The sequence below is a fragment of the Ambystoma mexicanum genome, chromosome 2p (genome assembly GCF_040938575.1).
Source record: "Ambystoma mexicanum isolate Mex_15411 chromosome 2p, UKY_AmexF1_1, whole genome shotgun sequence".
Lineage (NCBI taxonomy): Eukaryota > Metazoa > Chordata > Amphibia > Caudata > Ambystomatidae > Ambystoma > Ambystoma mexicanum.
This window is the reverse complement of record NC_090923.1, coordinates 718990043-719007266: the sequence shown is the minus strand read 5'-3', so window position 1 is coordinate 719007266 and position 17224 is coordinate 718990043. Positions and strand designations below refer to the sequence as shown.

Here is a 17224-nt window from a genome sequence, read left to right as displayed (position 1 = left end):
CACATAGACCATCTATACATGTTACTCTAAAGGAAAGAGATGATGTAAAAGAGTGGTAGGCATTGCGCAGCACTCATCGGTATGTGCGAAAAAGGGAATGCCTCCGCGTAGGGACGTCAGATTGTCCACCCTCCCCCAACATCAAATAGATGGAGAAAAAATACATTGCTTACCTGCTGACTGGAAAAGCACTACTACTTTGAAATCCTTTTCTTCACGCGTTTCTCTTCTACTTTCATCAAGACCCTCTAGCAGCCATTTACAATTAACTTCAACAGGAATTGTCAAAGGCTCAAATTCCCCATCCTTTCAAATACACAGAGAATTGTCGGAATCAAAGAAAAGCACATTAAAGAGTGCCATGATTTTAATTATTGCCTAAAAGAAGAAGAAGAAAAAGTACATTTAGTATGCTCCAAGTATTTGTGAAACTTGTCTGTACCCAAAACCATTAATTTATAGTGGACTTGCTATGGATGTTCCTGCCTGATGTGTCCCTGTGGTAACTTCCTTCCAAGACTTTCACCCATTGTGGCTTCAACTAATTGCATCAGCTCGCTAATAACATTAGAGTGGGTGTTCTGGAGAGGCAATACAATCCTAACTGCAGAGCCCTTGTACCTAAAATGCTGCAGAGTCATTTTTTGTGTGTGTCCTTTAAAAGACAAGCACCTGTTTCGGTTTCTTAAATGTAAATATCAACCATTAAGAGTCCAAGCTTGTGGACAGCAACATATACAGGAAATTATAGGGACCGGAAATAGGAGGGTATGCAGGGACAGAAACCATGACCAAAGTGATCTTTACTGGGGGAACAAAAAGCTAATATTACACCTTAGCAGGCAGGCCTTTGCTAATATGAGCAAGGCACTATGCTCCAGAAGGGTCACAAGCCCCCACAACCACCCCACACGCATCGCTACTGTGCCATAAATTATGCACTACAGCTGAACTAGTGCAGCGCTCACAAGCAGTGAAAAAATGCTGCAAAAAAGTAAACCAAGCCATGGTACATTTTGCAGAGGCATGGTTTCTCACACATGCGCCACAGCTTGATACACCTACATAACTTATTACTTAGAGGATCTGTTGCACCTATCCGAGGAAGGCATGGACCTACTCATGTGGAACATTGAGGGGGCATTGGAGCAGCAACAGCGTTAAAGCCAGAGAGGGGCAGCCAGTAGAAGCATTCATACCCTACTTGTTTGTTTGTTTGTTTATTTGATAGTGCGTGCCAAACAATTGGGTAGCTGGGCGCAGTAGGACAAGATAACTTAAGCTTGGTTACAAAGGAGAATCAGATAGATACATATACATACATATATCATACAGGTAATATGTGGTTACTGCACTACTGGTTACAGTGTAGTGGTAGGGCAATAGGCTAGTCATGTTACAGATTAATGGATAAGGTCAAGGAGGATACAATGAAGGAGGTCAGTAGGTAGTCAGGTTAGAGGTCATTTATTCGAATCCATTTGAGTACCTTACGTCTAAATGTGGGGTATGGTTGGTCTATACGCAGCTCAGTAGGGAGCGCGTTCCATGATTGTGGTGCCTTAACTGGGAAGCTAGTGCCCCCAGCTGTAGTACGTTTAAATCTAGGGATCTCAAGGGTGTGAGCGTTGGCAGCTCTTGTCGGGCGAGTAGAGGTTCTCCTGTTTATCCTATTGGCCAAGTAGGGTGGTGCTAGTTTGTTCAAGCATTTGGAGGTAAGTGAGACAGTTTTCACAAGGATTCTGTCAGTTATTTTTAACCAGCGTATGTCTTTTCTAAATTTAGAAATATGTTCTCTAAGGGGGATGTTCAGTGCTTGTCGACGGTTTGAAAGCGATCAGACTGATTAATAGAACAGTCATTGGGCCTCATCACGAGTTTGGCGGTAATCCTTAAATGCGGCTGTAGCGATATTACCGCCGCATTTAAGGGTCTGCCAAATCACAGCTTCGGCTGATTTCCCTCCAGCTCTAAGCTGGGGGGAAATCCGCAGCAAATTTGCTGATTTTCAGCGCGTTTACCGCCAGTGGGAAATCCGCCGGCGGTAACAGCACAAATTTTCTCCATTGGGCCCAATGGGGAATGAGGAATTCCCGAATGGGCCCAATGGGGAATGGGCAATACCGTTCCGCCAAACCCGTGATCCGGCGCTGGTAGCGCCAGGGGGTTTGGCGGTAGGGTTATTAGCCAGAAAAGCAAGAACATTTCTCCAAGCTCCACAACATCTAACGAGAATGAACTGGTCCCACCATTAGAAACAAAAAAAAAACAACCATCTTCATAAAAAGCATTCACCCCAGATCATCATAAACAATGATCATAAAATATATTTTTAAATTAATGACAGTGATCACTAGGCCTGGCAAGCATTCAATAAATAAGTTATGAAGTTTACAGGCAAACTATCTTCAATTATCTTCCGAGGTGCAATGGTTGGAAGAAACGCGCACTGAAGGGGCAATAAAAACATATGGGAACATTATCAACCCATATAAAGAATGGGACAGGAGTATAAATAGAACATGCAGTAATCTGTCTGAGTCCCTGAAACTTACATTTGTATTTAAATCATGGAGCGATTTCCCCAAAGTGTTGAACTTAAACTAAACATTGATGGAGGAGAGCATGAGTTATGGAGGGAATTAGAACACAGTCCCCCGCGCCGAAAGGCTGGCACAACTTCGCCCTACTGTGAACTGTAAAGGCAATGGAAAAATCAACTTGGGTAAACAAGCTCTCTCTATGTTCTTTAAAATAAATGGTGTAAAATACAATAGCATTGCCTCACAGGTATAACATCCATAACTTTCAGCAGTGAAAACATAATATTCAAAAGCATTACAATACAAAATGACAGTCTTTGAATGCCAGACAGTTTGCTTTTTATGTGGGTGGGGGCCAGCTCTACAGAAACTCTTTAGGGGTGCTTTGACCTTGACTGAGAACAGAGTACCTGCCCTGTACACCTTTCACATTACACAAATCTCAAACTGATGCATATACTGTGAACAATCTTCCCCAGCTTAAACGAGGTGGAAAGGGGGGACAAGGAGTCAAGACTCTCCTTTAATGCAAATCTTTTTCAGTTGCTGGACAAGTAATGGATGCCACTTAGAAAGTGGCGCTCTGTGTTTTTACTTTTTCTTTTGTTGTCTGGTGATCAAGGACTTGTGAAAGCAATGATCAGGCTGCGAGCAATGTTAAGAAAAATACAAAGATAAGAGGGATCTGTCCACTGTTGGTTAGAGAAGCCTTTTTCTCCCTTCTTTATGAGAGCTTGGGTGGCCCATATCTGCAACCATTCTCTGTGCGCAGAAACACAACAGCAAATCTAATTTGGAGCTTTTGTAAAGTAAAGCCCAAAGCGCCCTGTGCCACCAGAAGCACAAAGAGCGCATTCATCAGGGCATTTCAACCATCCCCGGCCTGTGACTACACCTGGCGGTGTGTGCAGCACACGCAGTACCACACAGGGGCTCACACAGTCTGCCACACACTTCAAAACATAGCCAGCCTTCATGCCAGCCGAACAAAATTGTGCCCCTTGGAACCCAGCTTCAGAATTAAGCAATATTGAAATCGCACACGCTTCCCAGGTGCCAAACATCAACAATCCTCCCACAAGAGAACTCTATGCCAGCGGGTGCCTATGCATCGGCATGCAGCTGTCTGGGCAATTTATTAAAAATAACAAGCATAGTGCCACCGTGCCCTTTATATACAATAGACACAGTCTCACAGGGACTACGCGGCACTGCAATATTCTTAAGCAGAGGACAGAGTCAAATTGAGAGTATCGCTGGACCAGTGTGACTCTTTCCTTCACAGTAAAGCACTGGAATTATTTGCTTGTACCCACTGAAGGTGCGATCATGTGGAATATAAGTTGTATATGCACTGTACCGTACACATAGCAAGTCGCACACAAGGGCCCCGCAAGCATGTGGATAATGCACCTCTTTAAAAAGTAAAAAAAGCAACCAGGGATTTAGCAAAGGTTTGCTAAGTACATTAAGCATCTGTCGTTCAAGGCCGCACATGCAATGTCCCCTAAAGACTGGGGAGGGTCCAAGTGCTCTTCCAAAGTAGCAATCAAAATATATGTTAACAGTGTCAGCAAGATGGCAATTAGGTTTTTCACCTTTCATTTAAAGAAATGTTCTTAATAACAAGATAGTCACTCTACAGGAGTGGTCTTCCAACTTATTTGACCCCTAAGCGCCCCCACGGCCCCTAAGAAAAATATATCTGGCTTGGGCCCTCCTATACACATGGACTCCAAAATGTTTATCGTCTGCAAACGGTTATCGCACGCTGTTGTAGAATGGTGCCCCAAATGTAGGTGTGGGTGCCAAACACTAAATTCTTTCAAAATCATTGCTTGCAATAACTCGAATTAGATCAGAGGACAAATATTTGTAAACACAGCATTCAGATATTTTTGCTACAATATAGAGGTCTAGCCTAAAAGTAGTGTTGGATATTTCCCATAAAAGAAAACAGCCAATATTGCTGTCCTACAGTAACATTTGACATGCAACTGATGTAACAATTTGTTTCTTAAGTTTAACAATTTGTTTCTTAAGTACAACTTTGAGATCACTATAAATGAAGTCACTTGCAAGTTGGACAGAGGCATATTGGAGAACTAGTGTGAAGGGTGGGTCCATCTTTCAGCCACTATCGGGTTCAATTTTTGCAATAGCTAACCGCAGGTTTTCTTCCACCTCCAGCTTTGACCAATGTTTTAGTCTTTAGGGCTGCAAGTGCTGAGCATCCAATCTCGCAAAGGTACGAGATGCTGAAAGGTAACAGTACATTGACTGCACATTTGGATAAAGTTGGAAACTCTGCAGACACATTTTGCCAAAGACAATTTTTTGAATTGGCTTTCCAGTAGGCATTCACTTTGAAGCTCCATTAGTTCCTTCTGGAGGTGTTTTCGGAGGTGGGCCCCTACGTCTGCTAGGCAAAGCTGAACCACCCAGTCATTGATGTTACAATTGTCCTCTCTACTTGTTGTGAGATGGTTTCCTATTAGTTCAGCAATACATGAAAGATCATGCTCAGTATCCTCAGGAGCATCTGCTAGTAATGGAAATGTATTGGTAATGCCGACATCAACCCTCCTCCTCCAAAGCTCCAGCTGCTTCTTGAATGCTGATATTTTTGTGTTCATAGAAAATGATGTGGTTTCTGTGCTTTACAGGGAGAGGTTTCGAAAATGTAGCTTTTCAAAGATGTCGCCATGGTATGCTAACAAGTACAAGTCAGCGTGAATCACACAGAGGATCTTCTTTCGTCTGGTCTAAACCCAGGATAAAGTGTCTCACTTGGTTCCTGAGTTCATAAATGCAATTTAAAACCTTTTCCCTGGAGAGCCACTTGATCTCTGTGTGAAACAACAAAGCATCATGTTCAGCTCACATTTCTGCACATCATGTGGCAGACAGACGGGCTCTTGTGGGTTGCATCTTAATAAAATGTACAATCTTTTGTAAGTGACTTCAATCCAGCACTCCAACAATGCCCAATGGAAGCCCTTATTTATATGTGTCTACCAATGTCGCCATTATGGAAATTGATTTCCTTCCTGATTTACAGAAGTGTATTATATTATTTTCGCAAAACAGACCATTTCCTTAGAGTGTTCCTTTTTGAGGGGTTCTTTTACAGTGTAACACAGCATGGTAGCCCAACAGGATTAATGTATCCTGTCAGTTAGCACACTGTATTAAGCTGCACAAGTGGTAGATCTAATCCAGAAATCCCGGACGAGCCCTCAATCACTTCAATCCAGCACTCCAACTAAGTCAGTGCTTAGGATGGGATGCCCAATGGTAGCACTTATTTATATATGTTTATGTCAAAGTTCTTTAAATCTGGATGATGAACCCTTATATAACGCCCCTCTCTTTGAATCCCCCTGACCTCACTGAGCCAAGAAGTAGGTTTGTTTTGCAAATTAAAAGGTTTATTTGAAGAATTGAACAATATATATATCACACTTTTATGAATAAAATCATATCTGAATAGCACACTTATGAATATGATAATGATCAGCAATGGGTAATATTGCAATCTCAACAATCTCTTTAATCAGTAAGGAGTAGGAATAGGAAGGATAAGGTAGCAGAGAAAACTTTTATGGATCAAGGAAATGCAAGATGGAAAGAATGCAACACAGAAATAAACTTGATATGATTTCAATCAAAAGACAATATAATCACTTTTCTCCTTGTGACTACTCACTCCTCCCACTATGCAATATGAAGAGAAGGAAATGAGGGCACACAGGTTTCAGAAATACAATCAATAATGCAGTTCAATCCCAGTTCCCCCAGCAAGCTTAGAGAGACACAGCAATGATTTTAAAACAGGCAAAAATACTTTTGAATGTGATTGCAATGAAGGTGAAAAATATGCTAAAATGATTTTAATTCACTAAAGGAGATTCAGGATAAGTAAGAATCACTTTGGATCGGTTCAGGTCAACACTAGTAATGAGTCATAAATGAGTCATGAATGATTATCAGATGGATGGAAAACGAAATTCAGCAATTGTAAACAAGAAACAGCTATTCTGACATGTGTTGAAATGGAGCTAAATGGCAATTCGCAGCAATTTTACAGAAAAACATAGCTTCGAAATGACAGTTACATTTGTTTCTAAGACGTGCGGTTCAAAAGTTACAGAGGTTTTTGTGAAGGTAGATTTTTCAGAAATAAAGTCAAGATTTCAGAAATGACAGATGCGCTTTAAAGATTTACAAACAAGGACAGGCATATACTAAGGAGCTATGAAGAAGCAAGACACTCAATGGGCAGCCACCAGAATCGTGGCGCCACTGCTCTGATCTCTGTCCGTCAAAACACCCGTCCCTCTTCAGAAATATCAGCACAAAGATGATTATTGCTACAATTATCAAGAATTATGTGGAGGAGAGAAGAATTTAGGATAGACAAAAGAGGTTCTGGAATGCAGTTCTGGACAGGTTGAGATGGTTGTAATAAGATTAATTTAAACTAAGAGATGACTATGTGCAGTTCTAGACAAGATACTCACTCCTAGGTTTTGGAATGGAATGGGCCCCGTCAAGATCTGGCCAAGGGTTTGGCTGGGTTCTCTCGCCACGGGACAGGTCTCAGGCACTCTGGGTTCTGCTCTCAACACTGCACTGCACGGCGGTCTGGGTTGCCTCTTGAACTGGATTTGACGGGTTCTGGGTTACAGCACTGCTCTCTCTGTGTCTGGATCTTGGTTCTAGCACAGGGTTCTTAGCTAGAAGCAACACAGCTCAGCCAGGCTGTTGAATGGTTTGGTTAGGCCCCGTGGAAGTTTAGGGGTTAGAATCAGGTTTGCAAAAGATTCTGAAGCCTGCTGAAAAGGATTCAGCTTGTGGGTTAGGCCTCTCTGCTTCAAGGTTCTAGAGTTTGGGTTCTAGAGTTTGGTTCTGGATCTATCTGGAGTCTGGATCTATCTGGAGTCTGGAGTCTAAGTTCTGGAGTCTGGAGTCCTGCAGGGTGCTTCGCCAAGAATAGTTGAGTAGTGGAAAAGAGTGTGTGTCTCTGGGTCTCAGCAGTCCCTATTTATGGATTTCCAAAGTGGGTGGAGAGGCTGACTCCCTATGCCCAACCCTCTAAGGATCCTGATAGGTCAGAGAATTTCCTGTCCCCTGATTTGAGACGGGAGCAGTGTGTCATATCTGTCAGAGTGATGCTGTGTTTTATGGCTTAACTGAAATCCCACCCCTTTGCTTTTTCATAGAAACTCTATTTTTCCCAGAAAACATATTTCCCAGATGCACAAGTTGTTCATAATACATATACACATCACAGATTAATTAAGGCATGTCTCTGTTCAAGTCCCATGTTCCTACGAGCTTGGGTTCAGAAATTACCACTTATTCGCGCTTTTGGTGGGTTTCCCAATATTGGTTCTGCACCAAATTTCACACAGGCATACATACTCCATCTGAGCACATCTCTGTAATTTTTCTTGTTCCTAGCATAAATATAGTAGCTACAACATGAATACATTTCGGGGGTTTAGTCTTAGAACATCGCACGGAGTCCAGCTTCGTCTTAAACTGTGAGTGAATTTTTCAATTTCACAATCTCAAAGTTTTACATTTTTGTCAGTTCAGTGCACTTTGTTATAAGCATTTTTATAAAACATACATTTGCTTTCAATTCAGTTCACATCTTAGTCTGGTCTGCCTCCTAGAGCTGGGCTGAGTCAGATGGTCACATGACTTGTTTCCTGCCAACACTTTGTTGACAGTTACACCCGAATTTAGCATATTCCTATTCAGTTGAAAGACTCTATTGTCTCCTTCTCTTGCCAGAAGAGGAATCCCCTCCCCATCTGATTAACATGTTCATGCGACATCCTCCCTTTTGGTGGGAAGGCCCATGGTGTGAAGAGTTCTCAGGGGAAGCAAGCCTTTTGGAGTTTTAACTGCATCAGGTTACTTTCTGATAACATAGCTCCTTGTGAAAAAAAAATAACATTTATAAACTTAAAATAAGCAACATATCTTTAAATCAAGTCTTTTTCAACACAAATCACTGTGTGGTACTCTATATGGTATTTTGATGGAATTCTCTTCTTTGGCATGGTTTGTGGTTCAATGTATAAGTTTACACAAATGGTTTTAAAAGGCCGGCTTCTTGGTAGAGGCGAGGAACGGTACTACACCCATTTTTGACAGCTGTCTTTCCATCAAGTATCTTTAAAATAGGATTTTGTTCTGAGAACATATGATTCTTGCTGATATTGTATTGATGTGGATTCTTGCAGTAGAGTAATGTGGAACACCCAAGAAGAAGGTTGGATATTTTTGGTGGTTTTGTGAGTCATGATTTTAGCACATTTTTGACAATCAAGAAAACTGATTTTCAAACAGCTCTGTGTTTCTTTTTCAATCAGCATTGCTTTTTCCATGTAGTTTCAGGCTACTTTGTGGGTAGCCCAATGGTGGTTTTTGGCAGTGATCTCCTGTGCTCACTAAAATAGGCACAAAGTAGATGGTGGCCTATTTTTCAGGTTTTCACTGCGCACTTTCTGGTGATTTCTGGTGAGCAGCATGCTTTCCGGCGGTCATTATGATATTTCTACTGCCAGCAATGCACAGTGATGTTGCAGGGCTTGGATGAGTGGGTTGATACATCCCACACTTTACAACAGAATTCAGTACCTCTGTGAGTTTGTTCCCCATATTTCGCACAGGCTAAGCTTCTGGGTGTATCATGCAGTGTGCCCACAATATATGTGGAGCTACTGCCAACATTTCTGCTTTTAACCCAGCTCTATCACCACACATTGAAGTAGTCCCATCCGTGGAAATACCAACGCACGCCTCCCACTTTAGGCAGGAGCTTCTTTGAAATGTCAGTGGCCTCATCCAACTGTAGGGCAAATGGACTTTGTTTCAAACGCAATATCAATTCTGTACTGATATCTGAGGGCAGGTCAGTGATGCAGCGGAAAATTGTGGTGTCAGACAAAGGGATATTTTTGCATTTTTCTGCTGCTCCCACACCAAGCATTACCCGGTTGACAGCGAAAATTGTTGGCAGAATCACTTTCTTAGCATCTGTAAAAGGCTTTTTGTTTTTGGCCAGAGAGGCCACATTTTTACACGTGTCTTTTTGGTTTTCTTATGCCTTGCAGTTGCCGTACAAAGAAATCCCTGATCTTTTTTGATAAATCTGCATGTGTTATTTCAAAATGCCGCCTTAATTTTGTTGGCTTCAGGCTGTCATTTGCTAATGTAGCGCCACCAACTACACACTGCGGCTTAACTTCTCCAGCAACAGCGATCCATGTGAACCCAAAGTCCAAATAAGATATTTCCGCATTGTTGCATTTCTTTTGTCTGTGTCCACCTCTCCTTCGGCTTTTTGTTTGAGATTCCTACTATCTTTGGGCACTAGGAAATGATCCGGTTCTATGTGATATTCCCACATTTTAAAGTTCGAACACACAAAAGACAGATTTTTTTCAGCTGTTTTTGTGTTGGCAGTTCGATTTAGAAAGACTGCTCGCTGAGAGCGGTCTTTCTAAATCACCCCTCCCCACTCCCAATTGGTACAATGAAAAAGATGTTTTCACTTAGTAGCAACGATCCATCTAAAAAAGGAGCCTGAATTAGTGAAAACATTGTATGTTCGGTTATTTTTTAAAAACCATTTCAAATTTTCAAAAATTAAAAATGCCTAAAAAAAAATTTCAAATGGCAAACACCACATGCAAAGATTTAAAATGAACCATGTGAATAGCTTGGGGGGAAAAAGGCCCCTCGCAAACGTGGGTCAGAAATACTGGCTGGATTAAAACCACAATAAAAAAAACACGGCAGAAGACTCCCTTTTCAGATCGTGAAGTCCTAGTTCGAATTTCTAAGCGTGGTCCTGGACTGGGCCACAGATAGGCAGTGAAAACCACACCTGGATGCACATTGCACAGGGCCGATATAGACCTTTAGCACTTCTACTCAACCAATGGTACATAGGGAAAAGAAATCCTTACCTGCCTGCGTGACCAGGTCAAGTGCTTCACCAGATTTTTCTTTCTGGGACACAGGTGGTTAGGTTGATATACTGACGCTTGGAGCGATGCTGCTGCAATAAAAATGAACAGTTAGTCAAGGATACATTTGTCTACCTGAGACTTCAAAATTAAGATTAGATGATCAGGAGTTAAAACCAGCTCTTGGGTGTTAGGCATCAGCTAGAGCAGGACCAAACGCTGGGAAACCAGGAGCGAGTACACAGTGCACTGTTAAATGCAACTCCCACATGAGACGTAAACTTTCAGTTCCACCCCAAACTGGACATGAGAAAGGAACAGCAACAAACATAGGTTTGAAATCCCAGATTGCGACTCCTAACCCTACCTTTAAAATTGCCCCACCTTCACCCACAGCAAAATACAGTTTGAAAAAAGGCATCCTTAAATTCGGCAAGTCCTAAAACAGATGTCAGGATTTTTGATGGTGCCACTTCTTCTGGGGACGTTGCTGTCGTAGATGGGATGATAGAGCCAATTTGTGTTCCTGCAATTGAAAAAGTACAATAAAAAAAATATAGGTGTACCAGATTGACCTTACCAATATTTGCGAACTACACTCTGCCATTCAGTGACATCCTCCCCCGCACATAAAAGGGACCTAGGGAGCCTAGTCCAACCGGGAAATCTCCAAAGTTCCATATAGGCCAGCCCACCCAAGCTGGCAGAGAGAACAGAGAGCAGTCAGAGCACATACCTGAAAACACAACTCATACACGGTCACAGAGACAAGAAAATGATAGAGAGAGCAAGAGAAAGAGAGCATCAGCTTTTATATTTTACCCTTTCTATTTCCTCCTGCGTTTAATAGTTGGGAAGTCCAGCCTGCTAGCATTCCAATCATTCAGTTACATATCTTACATACAATCCGACACAGTGGTTCTTAACCCACCAAGCTAACTTTCGGAAATATCGAGTAATAGCCAATTAGGTTTTACTGCAGTTCGGTGACAGAACTGAAGTAGCAGCAGACTATGCCGCGGTTGCCGTGCCAGACACGAAGGTCTGCTTCTCTGCAACATATGGTCCCCATGCAGGCGAAGGCCTGGCACCCACAGCAGGAAGATATACATGAATTCCACTTTAAATCACTTCTGTGGCAATGGTGCACCCAAAGTACTGTTGGTAATGCAATGATTTCTAGTACATAAAGGGATGCAGACTCGCTCCATAGTAGATGGCTACCAGGGTAGCTCAGCAGGTTGACCGACTGTTTGCCGAGATGTTATATATGCAAAATGTGTTATTTGAATGACTTTTGCAAAGGGGATGGGTTGGGCTGGGCAATGGGTTCGGGTATTTCTGCCTCTGTAGTGAAAATCAAAAGTTAACACCCATGAACCCAGTTTAATTTCCTAATAACTGCTGTCGGCACAGCAGCATCATTTAATTGGGATGAACCAGTTCGACAAACATAACATCTTTATAAAACACAAAGCAAGGGGCACACAAATTACAGAGTATTGGTGGGGTGCTCAGACCAACAAAAAAAACCCCCCAAAAACGATTTCAATAAAAACTAGTGAACGCAAGTTTCAGCAGCGTTTTTGAGTTTGGAATTGACTTTTTTCACTATGAATGTGTAAAATGCACATTTGAACAACAATAATGGGTCCAGCATGTAGAATGCCTGCTTTCAACAGTGATGACCCCACCCCAGTCATATTTATGGCCTATTGATTCGCGTGGTGTCCCTTTCAGGACAGAAGAAAACAAAACTGGATGAGCAAACCAAGCCAGGAAATGCGCGAGTGATGGCTGGGGAAAGGAGCACAGCGAAGATTAGGTCACTGAGCCCCCAGCTTCCCTCGGTGAAGCTGGGGGCTTGGTAAAACCTGGTCAGGGCTGAGGCAGGTGGGTCCCGATATCTGGCCAGACATCTGATGCCGGATCTCGGTCCAGGCCAGATCCAGCCCATGGACCAGAGGGGTGACGAGGCAGAGGGGCAGCCAAAGCGGGACCGGATATCATACAACACTGGCAATGCACGCTGGGGGGGCACAGAGGGAGAGGGATGCTGGGGATCTGGCGCCCCTGCTCGTCTCCTCTCCCCACATGTCTGCCTTTGTGGGTCCGCAGGGGGGAGGAGGGGAAGCAGAGGGACCGGGAAAGGCCTGAAACACTCACTTCTCTGCACCCTCCTCCAACCGTGTTGTTGGGGGGGGAGCTAAAAAGTGGAAACGCTGGCGGCTCCAGCAGGAAGCAACAACACAGCCTGGACGCACAATCCAAATGCAGTAAAGCGCACGTTCAGGCATTGTTTATTTCCTGTTTTTGGCCACATCCCCATCACATCGCACTGACTGAGCATGTGCATGGGGGGGGGCGCCAGTGGCTCCCCATGCACAGTTAAATGAGGCACATTCTTTTTTTATTGTTTCTCTTTTCTCGCTGTCCTGGATCACGCCGCCCCAGGCATATGGGCACGCCCCCCAAGTTGAAGACCTCTGCCTACAGTGTGGCTAATTTTAAGGTGAAATACTCAATTGTTGTATCTTGCTGGAGTCTGCATTTTCACTGTACTAGCATAGTATACATGAATATGCAGGCATCTAGTCAGTGAGACAACACAGGGAAATGAAGGAACTCTGTCCTATACAAACAGGCAGCAGAAGAAATGCAGGGGTCCGGGTGGGGGGTGGCGGAGTGTGAATCAAGAAAGACATATTGTGGTACAGACAGATTTTGGCCGATGCAGCTCAATGCACTGCCTGGCAGCACTGAGCAGTAAAGTTAGGCACATCTGCCTGCAATGTTCAAATCAAAACCCCCTCACCTTGTAAAGGCAGTAAAGTGACACCACCCCCCATCACCCCTGCAAAGTGCCCCCCCCCCATTATTCCCGCCGCTGCTGTTCTTCTACCAGAGCCCCGGGCTGCCGCCACACTCGTGCCCGCTCCAGTGGCAGCAATATATATCACCCCTGGCAGAGGAGGGCTTGACACCCCCCGGAGGCATCCAAGCCCACGTGAGTCAATGCAGAAAAAGAAGCAAGCATGCAGCTGTGGTAAAAAAGGGATTGACATGGGGCTTAATTTCCAACCCATTGAGTACATTGCTGTTCAAACAGTGAAAGCCGTGTTGCGCAGATAAGGGTGGCGAAAGATGGCGTATACACTGTACAGTTTTGTAGAAAGCCCATGGTGCAAGCCCATGAATACTGTGGTGTGTGTCCTTCCCACGTGTATTGCCCTTTTAATGTGAGCCATGACTGTGTCATGGCCCAAGCTAATAAAAGGAGCCCTTGCAGGCACTTGCATTAGAACGGCTGCAGGCTCCCAAAGAGGAAGGACTGGTCTGTCTCTTATTTAGGCCTGCAGGTACACACCGTGTGAGCACGGGCTTGCAGGCCATAATGCCGTGGGACCCTCGTGCCAGTACGGTGGCAGAGGTCTGCATGGACATGGGTATTGGGTATGGCTCGCCCTGCCTCCACTCCAGGCCGGGTGTAACCAGACAACCCTCTCCGATGCTGATGCCCCATACACCCTGGGGCCTGCTGGATGCCCATAGCAGGCCACGCAATGCAACAATGGCGATGAGGAAGAACACCTGCAGGGCTTCCTGTTCCTCTGGTTTCTGAGTTTTCTTTTCCTTCTTTCCTTTGTTTTTTTCAAGAAGGAGTGAGGGAGGGAGCGGTCCCCTGATGGGGGAAAGAATGCGGCAGGCAGCAGCCATTGCCACGAATGAGGAGAGGAGGAGCGGCATCCATTCACCCTGGAGGTGGAGAGGAGAATCAGGCAGTAATCACCATATGCTTTGGTCGGGAGTGAAACGAGAGAGTGCCCGCCCACACCCTGAGGCAGTGGTGCCTGCGTGTTCTTTCCGAGCATTTGTAAGCAGCATCTGCTGTGTGAATAATGAAGAGGAGTGCCCCCCCATGCGACAAGGAAGAAATGTGAAGCGGACTTCTGAATGGGATGCTTGTGCATTCGCTGGAAGGAGAGGCTGATCAACATATGCTCTGATGCAGAGCGAAAGCAGTGGAGCGCGGTCCTCCACCCCCGCCAGAGGCAGCTGGCACTAGGATGCGCGGGAAAGATGGAGGGGAGGGCCCACACCCCCTCCCAACAAGCAGCAGAAACCTGTCTGCGGGAGAGAGGCGACAGAGACGACCCAATCGCCCCTCCCGCGTCAAAGAAATGAAGCGGCTGCAGCCGCAAGAACAAAAAGGAGACCAGAGCCCTGCTGGGGGATCCTCCCTGGCCCTCTGAATAGGGTGCTTGCGCTTCCGCTGCAAGGAGAGGGTGATCAACATATGCTCTGATGCGGAGCGAAAGCAGTGGAGCACGGTCCTCCACCTCCGCCAGAGGCAGCTGGCACTAGGATGCGCGAGAAAGATGGAGGGGAGTGCCCACACCCCCTCCCAACAAGCAGCAGAAACCGGTCGGCGGGAGGGAGGCGACAGAGACGACCCAATCGTCCCTCCCGCGTCAAAGAAATGAAGAGGCCACAGCCGCAAGAAGAAACGAAGCGGCTCAAGCCCCAACAAAAAATGGAGCGGTCGCAAGAATAGAGGAGGTGAGTGCCTGCCCCTGCCCCTCCCCCGGACCGGCGGTGTGCTGTCGACACCGAGGTGAGTCGAAAGAGAGAAGAATGTCCCTGGCCAGGCAGGGAAATAAAGCACAGAGGCTGCCCGCTTCCACCAATGATGCGGGCAGTACTCCCTCCAGCTGTTGTAAAACCAGGCCGCTGCCGGTGAAATCTGCAGCTATGTGTCGGAGCTTGGGTGGAAGGTGCTCCATAGCTAAAAAGGGAAAATGTGCACGGCCCTCTGAAGAGTCTGTGGCCAAGGGCGGTGAAGAGCAGCAGCTCAGTGCCGGGGCTCGGGAAAACAAGCCTCATTGTATAAACATTGTTCCCGGGCCAGCTGGCGGTGGAAGTAATGACGCATCCCATGTTGGCCAAGGAAAGGCAATGCATGGCCCCCTCAGGTCCCAGGTCCATCAGCAATACTTTTGTGCGCCAGCCCCACGTTGGGGCAATGAGGAATGGAGAACAAGAAATACAGCAGCCTGCAACACAGGGATATCCCGGCCGCCATCCGGTGAAAAGGGGTAGGTCTTCCATGTCAGCGCTATGAAATACAAAGGCAGCCCATGAACACACGATGATCCTGGGGCCCACCGGCAGTGAGAACATGTGCGCTCTAGACCAGAGCATTGAAAATGCAGAAGGCCCTCTCCAGATCCCAGGCCCATCAGCGGTAAAGTGCCCAGCAGGGTATCCAGTCTTTATATCGAAAATGTATATAGAGAAACACACATATATCGAGGATTCTATAACGAAAACCTGTATACCGAATGTATTTTTGGGTGGGGTAAAGGGTTAATTTTTCGGGGGAACTGTTTGGGGTGGGTTTTTAGGGAGGGTGGTAAACGGTTGTTTTGGGTTCAACCCCCCCCACCCAAAATGCATTCGGTATACAGGTTTTCGTTATAAAATACTCAATATATGTGTGTTTAGCTATAAAATGTAAAGACATGTAACCGCCCAGCAGCCCCACGTCGGAGCATGGAAAAGAAATGCAGAATGGCCCAGTAGGATCCCGGGCCCATGGCCGGTGACCAGTCAAAAACAAAGCACTAGGAGTGGAGCGTGGACAATAATTAAAGATGCCTACTGTAACGCTCACCTGATTCTCGCAGAGGCGCCGGTCTTGACTGGGCGACTACCGTATCTTCAAAGGTGATGTGTAGCACCCGGTTGGCTCTTTGGGCTGGACCTCTGTGCACTGTATGCCTGACGTGTAGAGTAAGATGTCTTAGGTAAGTGAATGCCGAGCTCTCCATCTGCCTCGGGGCAGGGTGCTGTAACCAGTTTCTTCACTGGATAGGTAGCGCAGGCCTCTTGACTTCAGAGGACTGCTGTCCGTCGTTTACTGCACGAACGGTAAGTTTCGAGTCATTCAAATGTCTGTAAAGTCTTTAGTAATGATGTCTCTTGTTTTGCAGGGTTCCGGCGATGGCGGATGACGGGCTGAAGTGAGTTGAAGATGGAGCCCGTGTGATGAATAGAAGCGCCTGGAAGCACGTAAGTAAGCGCTTGTTGCCTGCTTCACGATGCGCTCTAACTGTCTTTTTATTTTGCAGGTACGAGTTCGGAGCGGCTGCAGGGTGCCGGAATACCCACTGGATTAGATGTGGAAAGGAGTAATGGCACGTGAGTATTAAAGTTCCCCAAAGTCTTAAACGCACCTTGTTTTGTCTTTCAGATGCGGGATGCAGCGCCAAAGGCCTCCGGAGCGTGCGAAGAGTTGGTAAGCTTTTGTCTTTCAGATGCCGGAATGCAGTGTGAAGACCTCCGGAGCGCACAAAGAGTAGGTAAGCCTTTGCCTTTCAGATGCCGGAATGCTAACCTGTTCTTCCTTGTCTTTATAGGTGTTGCTGAAGACTGGATTCAGGATGGTAAGCCTTTGCCTTTCAGATGCCGGAATGCTAACCTGTTCTTTCTTGTCTTTATAGGTGTTGCTGAAGACTGGATTCAGGATGGTAAGCCTTTTCCCTTAGGCCCAGGACCGGATGCAGAAGACACGATGAGCGTTCTGCTGCAGAGGTTGCAGAATAACGCAAAGCAAGATTCATCCACCGGGTGTTGTTTAAATAGCCTCCTGTAGTGCTTCGGTGTCTCCTTCCACAGCCACGCCTAGGT

General features: G+C 45.5%; 1 long non-coding RNA gene across 1 annotated transcript in view; it reads right to left on the bottom strand.

The window, feature by feature from the left end:
- Window positions 1-17224, bottom strand: part of LOC138565925 (uncharacterized) — a 71844-nt gene that overhangs the window by 46460 nt on the left and 8160 nt on the right. The window contains exons 2-3 of the long non-coding RNA XR_011301710.1: window positions 10535-11060; window positions 174-378 (exon numbers count right to left, since the gene is read on the bottom strand). This is a non-coding gene — a long non-coding RNA (uncharacterized lncRNA). The remainder of the gene's footprint in view (window positions 1-173; window positions 379-10534; window positions 11061-17224) is intronic.